Genomic DNA, 14344 nt, shown 5'->3' with positions numbered 1-14344 from the left:
AAAGCCCCACAGAGGTATAAATTCCAATGGAAGATTATAAAAATGTTCAAGAGGAGGACAAGGGTAAGAGAGACATTTTGCATTTTTCCAGCTATAATGAAGGATAACTGAATCCAGGATAAAGCAAGGTCTAACTTATATAGAAATAAATGCAATCTCATGACTGTAAATGCATTCCTGAAACCCCACAGGCCATGTTAACCTGCCTCATTGTCCCCTAAGGTGAACAGAAGTGATAAAGTAAAAACCTCTTTGCAAGGTAGTAATTGTTCCCCCTCCGAGGTGGTAGCCACAAAGAGATCTATTTTTCAATCGGAGCCTATTATATTTTTGTTTCCTTTTCACCTTCACGCTAACCTGGATGCACTGCTGCCTCTATCCCTCTTAAATGGAGCAAAGTACTATTTTAGTGGATTTCACCTTTCACTGCCACCTCAAAAGCTTCTATGCCACTGCTCTCCTTGGGAGTTCGGCTAATGGAAGAGATGATTAGGAAGAATAAAAGCGTGATAATAAAATGATTCTTTTTCCCAAACCTCTTTCTTCCCTGCCCCTTTGCTACAAAGGGTAACATTGCTTACCCTGCTGCTAATTTATAGACAACAAAAAGAAGGCTCTCCTATAAAACTAAATCACAGGGCATCTTTCAAAATCAGTACCTGTGAGGACTCAGACGTCAGGTTAATAAAACTAATTTTTCCTAAGGGTTTTATGCCATTGCGGGTCATTATCTTCTTCTTTTTCATTTACCTTGCTAGAAACAACTCAAAATGTTCAAGGTCAGTAGCTAGTGAAGTGCACTGAGTGAATGGTGACAGTGCAATTATGAGAACACTCCAGAGTATCCTATTATTTAGCAAACAAAAGCGGAACATGCAGCCCCCCCCACACACACATAATTACTGGTCCCTCTTCACTCAAGGGCCTCAGTCTGAGTACCACTGCCTCCTGTCAGTTCAGAATTATGGTCTGTGAAATTGAAAGTCAGGTACTAAATTTCAATATACTGCTACCAGTTGCTCTTGCCTCAGAGTTGCTTGCTCTCAGAAGAGGGAACACATGTTTTGTGATTCATCTGTGTTTCATGCTGAAATCTCTTCATAGACTCTGAGGGACAAATACATATTAGTACAGAAATTCTTCCCAAACATCTACTTGCATATATGATTTTTCCTGTACTACTTTAAAACACGTGAGCCCAGCAGCTCCGGAGGCTGAGGCAGGAGGATGTAAGTTCAAAGCCAGCCTCAGCAACTTAGCAAGGCCCCAAGCAACTTAGAGAGAAACTGTCTCTAAATAAAATATAAAAAAAGGCGGTGGGGGGACAAGGGGGCTGGGGATATAGCTCAGTTCTTAGAGTGTTTTCCTTGAATACACAAGGCCCTGGGTTCAATCCCCAGTACGACCAAAAACAAAAAAAGGGTTGGAATGTGGCTAAGTGGTTAAGCGCCCCCAGGTTTAAGATTCAATCTTTGGTAGCCCCTTCCAAAAAAAAAAAAAATCCCCTGTGGTTATTATTTTCTTAAATATTATATTATCAATGGATTGTTTATTTATTTATTTATTTATTTATGTGCTAAGGATCGAACCCAGGGCCTCACACATGCCAGGCAAGTGCTTTACCACTGAACCACAACACCAGCCCCCATGTAGTTATTTATTTATTTTAGTTGTTGACATTTATAAACAGTGCCAAGAATTGAACCCAGTGCCTCACACATGCCATGCAAGTGTGCTACCACTGAGCCTCAGCCCCAGCTCCCCATGTAATTATTTAAAAAAAAATAAAACTCCACCTTGCCATTCTCTGTTACTCCTTATCACCTTCTAAATTGAGCACATGGTAAATAGATGGAACTGGACACTATGATGCTAAGTAAAATAAGCCAATCCCACAAAATCAAAGGTCAAATGTTCTCTCTGATATGCAGATGCTCACACAAAATAAGGGGTGGGGAAGAGAAGAACAGAAGTTCATAGGATTAGACAAAGGGGAACAAAGAGAAGGGAGAGGAGATGGGAATAGGAAAGACAGTGGAATGAATCAGACATAACTTTCCTATGTTCATATATGAATACACGACCACTGTAACTCCACATCATGTACAACCACAAGAATGGGATCCTACTTGGGTTAGACTCCATGTGTGTATAATATGTCAAAATGCACTCTACAGTCATGTATATCTAAAAAGAATAAAATAAAGAAAAAATTTTGAAAAAAAACTATCATGTAAAACTTTTAACAGAATGTCTAGCAGAGTTCCTGACATGTAGTCAGCCCTCAATATGTTAAATATTGCCTATCCTTCCCCTGCAATTAACAAAAATTTTAAAAATATAAATTTTTATCCAGAATTTTTAAACTAATAATAAATTGAGCACAAACTCTTCAGCCTGATATTTAAGGAATTTTGCATGAAAATTCAATGATAGATTCCCAGTTTATCACCACCATCTACTCCCAACCCCACATTTCATCCAAATAAAGTTATCTAGAGGAGTTCTGGTTACTACAATGACAAACTAAAACCCTACCAGATGAAGGTCCACTCTGAAAATCATTATAAACTCTAGACTTAATACGAAAAACAACTACCTAGAGGTACTCGAGTACCAACAGGAGCAGCAGACTGTGGAAGGAGCATATGCTCAGAAGAGGAGAGGTGGGTACTTGTCCAAAGAGAGCTTCTGCTTTTGTAGCTGTTCCGTTGGAATCAAGAGCAGCTGACTGCGTGACAGCCATAGTGGTATGGGCAGAAATGGGCTAATCATTTGCTTTTTGGCAAAAGAAATCACAAAATGGAAGACAAGGAAACCATGACTGCTTAATAAAGTGGGGGGAGAGGACTGAAAAGAGAAGACAGGAAAGAGCCAGAGACAAGATATGCAAATTCAGCCTACCCATGTCCCTGATGGATCCCTGAACTGTGCATCAATGAAGCAGAATCAAAGTCTGTTAGCCAGAGATAAATGGTAAAGTGAGAACAGAGTTACTGCTCTGGAGAACTTGATGTTCAGTCCAATGAAGAAAATGTCATGATAATGCCATAGAAAATGAACAGGAACCCCAAATACCCAAATATTAATATTTTTAATATCTAAGATATAATCCAAAATAATCTAACATCCCCAAAACAAACAACTAAAAAACTAAGAAACCAAGTTTAAAAAAAAAAAAAAAATCAACAAAACTTTCACAAGGTGACCCAAACATTGGTACTACAAGACAAGTATTTGTTTTAATTTTTAACCTTTATTTCTTTTTATTGTGACATCTTAATAGTACATATTAATGGAATTTTATGATACTTCCACACATGCATACAGTATAGAGTATGTTAAAATAAAGTATTATAATAATCCATAATGAGGTAAAACAAGATATTTGTATTAAATGAATAATAGGATACCATAGCATAAATGTAGAATTATTTTTTAAAAAGCCAAATGGAAACTCCAGAATTATGGCTGGGGTTGGAGCTCAGTGGTATAGCGCTTGCCTAGCATGTGTGAGGCACTGGGTTCGATTCTCAGCACCACATATAAATGAATGAATACAATAAAGGTCCTTCAACATCTAAAAACAAAAAATTTTTTTAAAAAAAAGAAACTCCAGAATTAGAATTTTTGAAATTTCAAAAATTTACTAAGTAGCTGGGTGTTGTGGCACACACCTTTAATGCAAGTGGTTTGGGAATCTGAGGCAGGAGCATCACAAGTTCAAGGCCAGCCCCAGCAACTTAGTGAGGCCCTAAGCAGCTTACAAAGACCCCGTCCCTAAAAAAAAAGTAAAATAAAAAAGGGCTGGGGATGTGGCTCAGTAGTAAAGTGCCTCTGGTTTCAAACTCAATACCCCCCGCCCCCTTCCACACACACAAAATTTACTAGGTAGATTTGAAAGCTAAATGGAGATAACAAAGAAGAACACTTAACACAAACCAATAAAATTATCCAGTGTTAAAAAACAGAAATAAAAGATCAAAAATAAATAAATAAATAGAGCCGTAATGAACTCATAGAAACCAAATATTCCAACATCTGTGTTACTGGCATTCCAGAACAAAAGAGAGAATGAGACAGAAAAACTACTTGAAAAAATGGCTGAGAACTTCCCAAATCAATAACATGCTGAATACATACAGAAGATGTTCAGAAGCAAAGCAGAATAAACATGAAGAAACTTAGGTCAAGATATAATTCTCATACTACAGAAAACCAAGTCTTGCAAAGAGCGAGAAAAAAATTGTGATTTATATATAGAGGAACAATCATCTGAATAAAAAGTGGCTTCTTAGAGAATAAAATGATGCTTTCCAGAGGCTGAGAGTAGAATATAGAGGGAGTTGCTGATCCAAAGCTATAAAATTTCAGAAGAAAAATCAGTTTAGAGATCTACTGCACAGTAGGTGACCACAGTCGATAATAATGTATTATGTATTTTAAAATAACTGACAGAATGAATTGCAAACATCTCACCATAAAAAGTGATAGGTAATAGATGACACTGAGATAGATGATGGATATGTTAGTAAGTTTGATTGTGTCATTCTTCATTGTAAAAATATTTCAAAACCTCACACCATACCCAATAAATGCAAATAATTATGGCTCGTCAATCAAAAATAACAAAAGTTTCTTAAAAGCTGACTTGTGGTGAGAAATAACAGAGACTAGAAGAGATGCATAAAAGATATGGAAATACCATATTCAGCAAAAATGCCCTCCAAATATGAAGGCAAAATCAAGGGATTATCTAAGAAAAGAAAGCAGGAAGAGTTCATCACCAGCAAATCCATACTTAAAGAAATAACAGTGAAAATTTTCAGGGTGAAGGGAAATGATAGCAGACGATGAGAAATATCTCCTCAAAACAATATAAAGCCAGGCATAATGGTACACACCTGTGATTTCAGCAACTCAAAAGCTGAGGCAAGAGGATCACAAGTTTGAGGCCAGTCTCAGCAACTTAACAAAACCCCGTCTCAAGATAAAAAAGTAAGGCTGGGGTTGGGGCTCAGCAGTGGAGCGCTTGCCTAGCATGTGCGAGGCCCTGGGTTTGATCCTCATCACCACATAAAAATAAACAAAGTAAAGGTATTGTGTCTAACCAAAAAATAAATATTCAAAAAAGGTAAAAAAAAGTAAAAAGAGCTGGGAATGTAGGTCAGTAGGGGAGCACCCCTGGGTTCAATCCACAGTACAAAATAATAATAATATATATATGAAGACCATCATTAATGATAAGTGACATGGCACATGCAAAGCACTATTAAAAGAAAAACCTGAAACCAATTATCTTTGTGTTTACTTAAGCAAGAAAGAAGTTTCTGGAACCAAACATCATTCTACAGCAAATATGGCTCAGAATTCCCCATCACACCTTTCATACAGGTTGTATTTAGAGCCAGAGAAAAGGAAATAACACATAGGAGCAATCTGATTGGCTGCACTCAGCATTTTCCTTACATGCACATGGTCTCATCAGGTAGCAGCTGTGATTGGCTGAAACTCAAAGGCTGTGATTAGGTGGGGTTCAGTTGCTTAGTTACAAGAGTGCACTCTTAGGTTATAATTTATTTACTCAAACTGGGTTAAAGTTCACGATGTATTAAAGTCAATTTAGTCAAACTTATCACTCAAGTGTGGAGGTTAGTTTAGGCCAAATTTATTTCAGTTAAATGATTTCTCCCCTCTTGGTCATTCTCTTAAATCTTGAGAAGATAGTCAAAACCATGAGCAGAGGCAATGATGCCATCTTCTGCAACCACAGCAATGAATCTGCTCGATTCCAATAAAGAATTTATAATTTCAAAATGTCAAATTATTTAGACAACTCCTTTGTCTACATTGGTTATTCCACTCACAATAAAAGCATTTTATGTACCATGTTTTGGGGCGAGTACAGCCCAGTTCCAAGAAACCGATATATACATTTCAACAGGAGTCTTCATGAATCAAACCAAGCGAAATCAAACATTGTTCAGGCATTAAAGATACTTCAACAGCACCCAAGTACTACTTATCACAATCCTTGTTTGGAGTACGATAATGAGTAAGGAGCACAGTATATTGCAAAATGGCCTAATCTAAAGAGTCAGTGTTTTCGCCTTCATTTTAAGAAGCAGTAACCCTTGGAACAGCCAGGCCTGCCATTCACCACTCAGGATGCCTCAAACCAATTTCTACGTGTTCCTATGAACACATTATGTGTTCCTTTACCCTGGTCTCCATCTTGAGAGTTAATTTCCTTGGTGTATGGTGACCATATCTAGAAAAAAATGGCAGTATCAACCACCTTTTAAATCAAACTCTCAGTAGTATTAAAACCAGGAGAGAGCAGTGATATAATTCAAGGATAGAGCATTTCCCCAGCTTGTATAAGGCCCAGGTTCAAGTCCCAAAACAAAATCTTAATGTCATTGTGTTTACAGTACCTTACTTTTTTGCATTATAACTTTCCCAGTAAAATGGGACCCTCTGCCACAGGAAATTTTTCCAGGATTTACAGAAAAGTAAAGACATGTTCTAGTAATTTCTTACCTTCCACGTGGGAAAGCTTTTATCCAACCAGAAAGCACACAAACTATTATCCATACACATGGTACCCCATCAAGTATGGAAGCTGAATGAAATCCATCTGTAAATATTCAAACAGTTCATCAGGTGGTGGAAATGAACCAACTGAAGCTTTTGTCTTGTCAGGATGATGGGTATGGCAAACCAAACAGCCATAAATCTTTTTTTGTCTTTTTTTATTGACTTTTTAAAATAAATGATAGCAGAATACATTGCAATTCTTGTTATACATATACAGCACAATTTTTCATTTCTCTGGTTATACAATTATAAATCTTTATAGCAATAATTCACCCCACCAATATTTTTGGATATTTTGCTTAATTAATTCTTTTTCTGCTTATTGTTGTATTAGCAGTTTTATGGAAACAATGTGTTTCTTCATTAGAATCCTGGGAATTTCTTACCTAGTCTAATGGTATGCTCAGATGCTCATTTTCCTAAAAATTTCATCACTAGTATACTTTTGATATTATTCAACCGCCTAAGAAAATTTATAAATAATTCCCTTCTAATCTTATCCAACTTCATCACATGTAAAGTTCCTTTAATAACACTCACCTGCCACAAACCTTCTGCAATTTTATCTATTTGATTTTGTCCTAGATTTCTTTGCTTCCCATTCTGGTATAATTCAGTCACTCTACTTCAAGTGAAAGCTTGCTTTTTTTTTTTTTTTTTTTTTTTGATACCGGGAATTGAACTCAGAGGTATTTGACCACTGAGTCACATCCTGGCGCTATTTTGTATTTTATTAGAGAAAAGGTCTCACTGAGTTGCTCAGTGCCTTGCCTTTGCTGAGACTGGTCTCCATTTTGTGATCCTCCTGTCTCAGCCTCTCCAACTGCTGGGATTACAGGCCTGCGCCACCACACCTGTCTCTCCTTTTTTCCTTAATAAACACCTTCATACAGTTAGCCTTATCTTATCAAAAACATATGTTCCCTTCACATTTGCATACAGTTTTTCTCCCTAATATTTCTAGTAATTTTAGTTATAAACATTAATAAAAATTGTTAACCCATAGTAACTTAAATTTCCTCTGAATGCCAGGAAGCAAGTAATTGTACACTGTCACAACAGCAATCTATAGACTGGAAACATTGGAAAATCATAATTTCTACAAACATGTGCTTTCTCATATTACAATCTGTCAATTAGAACATATTTATTAATGGTCTCTTAATAAAACTACAGAGGAGGCAAATTTTTCTCTATCCCTTTAGGTTTTTGCTAGGTGGGAGAATTAAATTGTTGTTTGTACAGATTTCCCTCAGCCTCAAGTTATTATTCTCAATGAGAAGAATTTTAAAACCTTCTGCAATAGGAACATTATTTCATTATATCTATTCAATCCACGTGTTCTTAATCATTATGCCAAGGTTGTTAAAGAGCTAGTCATCATCTGAAGTCATTCTGCCCATTAACAAACTGTATAATATATAAATAACATAAGCTTATTTTATCAGTAAACCCAGGTTTAAAAAACATGCACTTATATATAATGCTGAAAATTCTAAACACATGCCTGTTTTAATTAAACCAACTTCTTATTTACCAAAGATTACTCAAGTCACATGAACTTGAAAAACCACTGGGCCAGTTTTAATTTTTTTCAGACTACTTCATGCATACAAACTCTAAGTAGAGCTCTTTAAGTTTAATTTGCCACTATCATTAATAGACAGAAAAATTATCACACATTATATCAAAGACACAAATACATAGACAGGAGTAGATCTTATAAAATCAGAGCTGATAGTTCAGGCTTAAATACCATCCTCTTCCTAAACCAAGAAAGGAGGCTGTAGGTAAAAACTCCGTTAAGACAGGTTTACCAGGAAAAACACCTTCAACAAAAGCAAGCCATGCTCTGCAGCTTGAGTGGCAACAGCAGACCCTGCCCGAGGTTTCCATCAGAATTACTAGCATATGGGCTATCAAAAGAGAGCATTAATTCATAATTATCCAATGGAATGGAACAGTTTATAAATCACAAGGGGTCATTCATCCAGTAGAGGTAGTAGAGTAGCAGGGTCAAGTATGTTGAAATGCTTTAGATGGAGATTGGAAGACAAAAAAAAGAAAGAAAAGAAAAAGAATTCATAGGATGTTAATCTACAAAAGATGATGAGTTTGGAATTCAATACTTTCCACAGCAGGTGAGACCTGCAAGGTCAAGCTCATTCTCTGAAAGTAACTCAGATGTGACCCCCACCAATTTGGCTGTCATTGCTATTACTTTTAAACAATTAGACTGTGCCTTGGCTAAGGGCCTAACTGCAGGCTATAATACCATTTCAGTTCCAGGAGGAACTACTCATTGTTTGTGGAACATTCAGGGGAAAAAAATGCAATCTATCTAAATAAGCTTTCAATAACAAAAACTGATAGAACAACAGACTGATCAATTTTCTACAGAGATACCCTAGGAATTGGGAATTTAATATAGAAGATTTTCAACAATTCTTAGCAAGAAAGAGTTTGAAAGCATTGCAAAAATCAGGACAAGGAGAAAGAAGCTTCAGCAAGGGTTTAATAAGTGTTGCCATCAAGTGTTTAGGGCTTTTTATGAGAAAGGAAGAATCAAACAGGAAAAAAAAAATAACAGAACAGAACACAGAGGGCTTAGTTTAGTTGACTGTCATCCTTTGGTTTAATTGATCACTACTTTAGTTTACTTGATTAAGTCCTGGGAGTGAAGCCTTTGGAGATCTTCCTAAATTTAATGGGGATACAGTCCTGTTTGAAATAAGGTAAGCATCTTGAGGGTCACTTGGCTCTAGTTTAAAATATGTACAAGAGGTCTTATTGGTTCTTGTAGTTGTTTCTGCAAAGGCATGTGTTTGTTTATTTTCTATAAGGAAGTAATTTTTTTTCATTTAAACTTTTAAAGGTCTCTGTGCAGATTAAAAAATGCATTGCATTGTTCTTGTGGGACTTTTGAACTTATTCTTTTCTAATTTACTCCATAAATAAGCAACTTTATCTAGATGAATGCATACCCACTGTGGCTAATGCAATTCTGAATTCATTTTGGTAAGACTGACCCATTTCTCTAGAAAAGTACAAGTTTTACATTCATATACATCAAATTGACTGGAGTTCCAAAGTGAGGAGTTCTAGATGAACCTATGATTCCCTGTCTTTTAATTACCTATCTACTGTCCCTGTATAGTTCTTTGTGACCCAGACTACTGATGCCTCCTTACTGAATTTCATTTATTTCATTGTTGGATCCAATCCAAGTCTGAATCCAGCCACCCCTCCCAACCCTCCCCCTTTCTTTGTGGTAGTGGGGATTGAACCCAAGGGCACTTAACCACTGAGCTACATTCACCAGCACTTTTTATTTCGTGAGAGATTCTTTAAATTGCCAAAGCTGTCCTAGAGCCTGTGATCCCCATTTCAGCCTCCGGAGTAGCTGGGATTATAGGCATGCTCCACCTGGCTGGCCCAGCAGTTTTGCCAGTGACTAATCAACAAGAACAAACCCCAAGTCATGTACCCTCTCAAAACACAAGACCAAAAGCTGAAAAGAAAAAGATCTATGCAAGGGTTATAACAATTTAACTGCTGAAACTAAATTGACTCTCAACCCAGTCCAGACTCTGTGTGATCAAAGCATACAAAGGCTTCTTCTATTCAATTCAGTAAAGTGGAAAAAACACAATGAGGAACCAATGACTAGCAAATAAAACCAGAGAGCTCAGAACACAACTCAAGTGGAGCTCAAGACTTACCAGGTACTCTGGTTGCCGAGTAGAGATCAATGGGCTCGAGGGGCCTGGCGGGTACCAAACAAGATCCAAGCTCCTTCTTCCAATTGGCCGGCTATACACCAAACGATTAAAAAAAAAAAAAAAAAACTGAAAGCAGTTAAATTTAGAAAAATTGATGTGAATGAGAAAAAAAAAAGTTCGGGAACACAGCAGCAGCAGCACTCCAGAGGAAAGATGGTTCAACACACCCAAACTCTCCACAAGCACAGGTTATACAACCCGATTGGCTATAGCCAGCATTTGCCTTATGTGGACATAATTGGATCAATTGACAGCCTGTAATTCGCTGAAGCTCAACTCCTATGATTGGCTGAAGTTCCGTTGCTTAGCACAAGAATATACTCTTAGTGAGGTTAAAATTTGTTTTCATGTCAAGCTAGGTTACAGTTCACCATATATAGAGGGCGTTTTGGGCCAAACTTTTTGCTCAAGTACAGAGGCTGGCTTAGACCAAATTTATTTCAGTTTATGCCACCATTATTTTGGTTTATCTTCTTCCTAATTTTTTTACAATATGTATAAATATTTAAAAGTACAATGATGCTTTTTGGTGTTATAATGAGTGAAAATTTAACACAAATAACAATTGCAGAATAAACAGAAAGGTAGGACATGTGATCCTAGTCTATTGCAGAGCTTTATATTTGCATGTAAAGAAATATGATATTAACTGAAAATGAACTGCATAAAGCAAAGTATGTATATTGGAATCTCTATTAAAAAATGAAAATTGGAGAAAAGCATAGCTCAAAACCCAACAGGAAAATTAAAATATCATCTTGAAAATAAAGTTTAAAAATCTCCTTAATAGGCAGGAAAGGCTGAGCACCACAAGGCACGCCTGTAATTCCAGGGGCTTGGGAGGCTGAGGCAGGGGGATCACAAGCTCAGGCCAGCCTCAGCAAATTAGCAAGGCCCTACGTAACTTCAGGAAGCTGAGGCAGGAGGATTGCAAGTTCAAAGCCAGTCTTGCAACGTAGAGAGGCCCTAGGGAGGTCCTAAGCAACATAGTGAGACCATGTCTCTAAATTAAAAAAAAAAAAAAAATGGGCTGAGGATGTGTTGGTTCACCAGTTAAATACACTGGGTTTAATTTCTGGAACAAAAAAAAAACAAAGTCATAAATCTATATTAATCTGTACATCTTGTATAAAATGCAATTTGTGGCAATAACAATACAAAGACTAAGGGAAACAGATACATGCAAGCAGAGTTTGTATAATATGGATGCTAAATTGATATTAATCCGAACTAGGCTATGCAGTTTAATCCCAAGATAACCACTAAAAAATAAATTATATAGGACAGAAAATGGGAAAAGAATCAAAATAGTATGCTACAAAATCAATTAAACATAAAAGGCAGTAACACAGGAATTGAAATACAAAAATACATTAGATGTATACAAAACAAATAGTAAAATGGTAGAATATTGTTCTTTTTTTCCAGTGCTGGGGATGGAACCCAGGGCCTCATGCATGCCAGGTGCATGTTTTACTACTGAGCCACATCACCAGGCTCTGAATGACATTCATTATTAGCAATTATTTTAAATATAGACATGATATACACTCTCCAATTAAAATACAAAGATTAGGCCAGGCACAGCGGCACACACCTGTAATCCCAGCAGCTCAGGAGACTGAAGTAAGAGGATCTCAAGTTCAAAGCCAACCTCAGCAACAGTGAGGCACTAAGCAACTCAGTGAGGCCCTGTCTCTAAATAAAATACAAAATAGGGCTGGGGATGTGGCTCAGTGGTCAAGTGCCCCCGAGTTCAATCCCCAGTAACCTCCTCAAAAAAAAAAAAAAAACAGGGGCTGGGGGTATAGCTCAGTTGGTAGAGTGTTTTGTCTAGCATGTACAAGGCCCTGGGTTCAATCAATCCCTAGCACCACAAAAAAAAAAAAAAAAAAAAAAAAGGGTTAGAGAAATGGATAAAAAGTCTGTCCACATACTGACTACAATATACTTTAGATCCAAAGACCCAAATAAGTTGAAAGGAAAAGAAATGAAAAAGACAATCCATGCATATAGTAATCAAAAGAGAGATGGTATGACTATGCTAATATCAGACAAAATGCAATTTAACTCCAAAATCATTACAAGAAGCAAAGGAGGGCATTACACACTAATTAAAGGCCAATTCACCTGGAAACTGTATCAGTTATAAATATATACACATAATAACAAGCTCCAAAAAAATATGAGGGGAAAATGATAGAACTAGAAGGAGAAACATCTTTACAGTAATATGTGGATAGAACCAGACAGAAGAGCAATAAGAAAATAAAGGACTTGGACAATGCTGTAAACCAACTTGACTTAAATATACAAAACACTCCACCACCAACAAAACACACATTTTTCAAATGTATGCAGACTATTCTCCAAGATAAACTATGTTTAGGTCACAAAAGAAGTCGCAATAAATTTGAAAAGCTTAAAACCGTAAAACTCTCTTCTCAATAACAGAAGGAAAACTGGAAATTCAGAAAGATATGGAAATTAAACATTATACTCTTAAACAATCAATGGGTCAAAGAAGAAATCACAAGAGAAATTAGAAAATATTTTCAGACAAATGAAAGTGAGAACACTGCATACCAAAATATATGTGAGACAGCAAAAGCAGGGCTCACAAGAAAATTTACAAGTACAAATGCATACATTAAAAAAATCCCAAATCAATAACCAATTTTACTTCTCAAGGGACCGGATAAAAAGAATTACAAACTAACCCCAAAATTGCAAAAGGAAGGAAGTAATAAAACTTAAGTCTAATTAATGAAATAGAGAATAGAAACACAATGGAGAAAAAACAATGAAGCCCAAGTTTGTTCAAGGAAAAGACTATCCAAATTCAAAGACCATTATCAAGACTACCTATGAGAAAAAGACAGAAGATTCAAAATCCTAGCAGCACACAAGTTACAAAATTGATTCAAAAGCCAGGCATAGTGAGAAACACTGGTAATCCCAGTAAGTGGGGAAACTGAGGCAGGAGGATTGCAAGTTTAAGGCCAGTCTCAGCAAGGTAGCGAGGTCCTCAGCAACTTAGCAGGATCCTGTCTCAAAAAGCAACAAAGTAAAACAAAAAAGTGTGAGATCAGGCAAGGCGGGTGGCATCCAAAGGAGGCAAATTTAAAAAGGCCACCGAACAAGCCCTTGAGACTCACTCCAGGGCAGAACTCGATCAGACCGACAGAGTGGACAGGAGAAGAGTCTGAAGCGAAACCGCGTGGGGGCATGACAGGACTGGAAGTTTATGGAGCTTACAGCAGGAAAGGAAGAGCTTGGGGACAGGAAAAGGTGTTTTTAGAGTCCCTTGTCCTGCTGGAGTTGGTCAGGGGTACTGGTGGAAATCCAGGATTGGTCAGGAGACCCTGCTGATTGACAGGTGTTAGCCCGCTGATTGATAGGCGTTTCTGTCAGCGCCTGATTGATGCTTCTTTTCCGCCCAGCTGCTAAGTCACTGCCACCGACCTGACAAAAAGGGCTGGGGACATACCTCAGGGATAAAGCATCCCTGGGTTCAATCCCTAGTAATACCCGCCCCCCAAAAATTACTCATCAAGAAATACAGAATGTGAATAGACCATTAATATCTAAAGAGATAAATCAGTGATCAAACAGCACACAAGAATTGCTGCAGTCTGGCTGGGCAAACTAACCTGGGGGTTACAAGCAACTTGTGAAGATTAATACAGCGGGAGCCGCTTTATTGCAGGACAGCAGAGGTATATATACTTAACTAATTACACACAGCTTATCTTAATTAACATAAACTATATACAGCAGTCAACCAATAAGGAATCCTCATCATCTTAATGATTATACACAGCTTAACTTGACATAATCTAGACACAGCAGTCAGTCATTAAGGAATTTCTATCATCTTAATGGCTCGCTGGCATTACTTCACAAACCACTGCCTCTGGCAAAGTGCCAGGCACCATCTTAACTTGTCTGTGGCTCTCAAC

Source organism: Callospermophilus lateralis, chromosome X, assembly GCF_048772815.1.
Source record: "Callospermophilus lateralis isolate mCalLat2 chromosome X, mCalLat2.hap1, whole genome shotgun sequence".
Classification (NCBI taxonomy): Eukaryota; Metazoa; Chordata; class Mammalia; order Rodentia; family Sciuridae; genus Callospermophilus; species Callospermophilus lateralis.
This window is presented reverse-complemented; position numbering follows the sequence as displayed.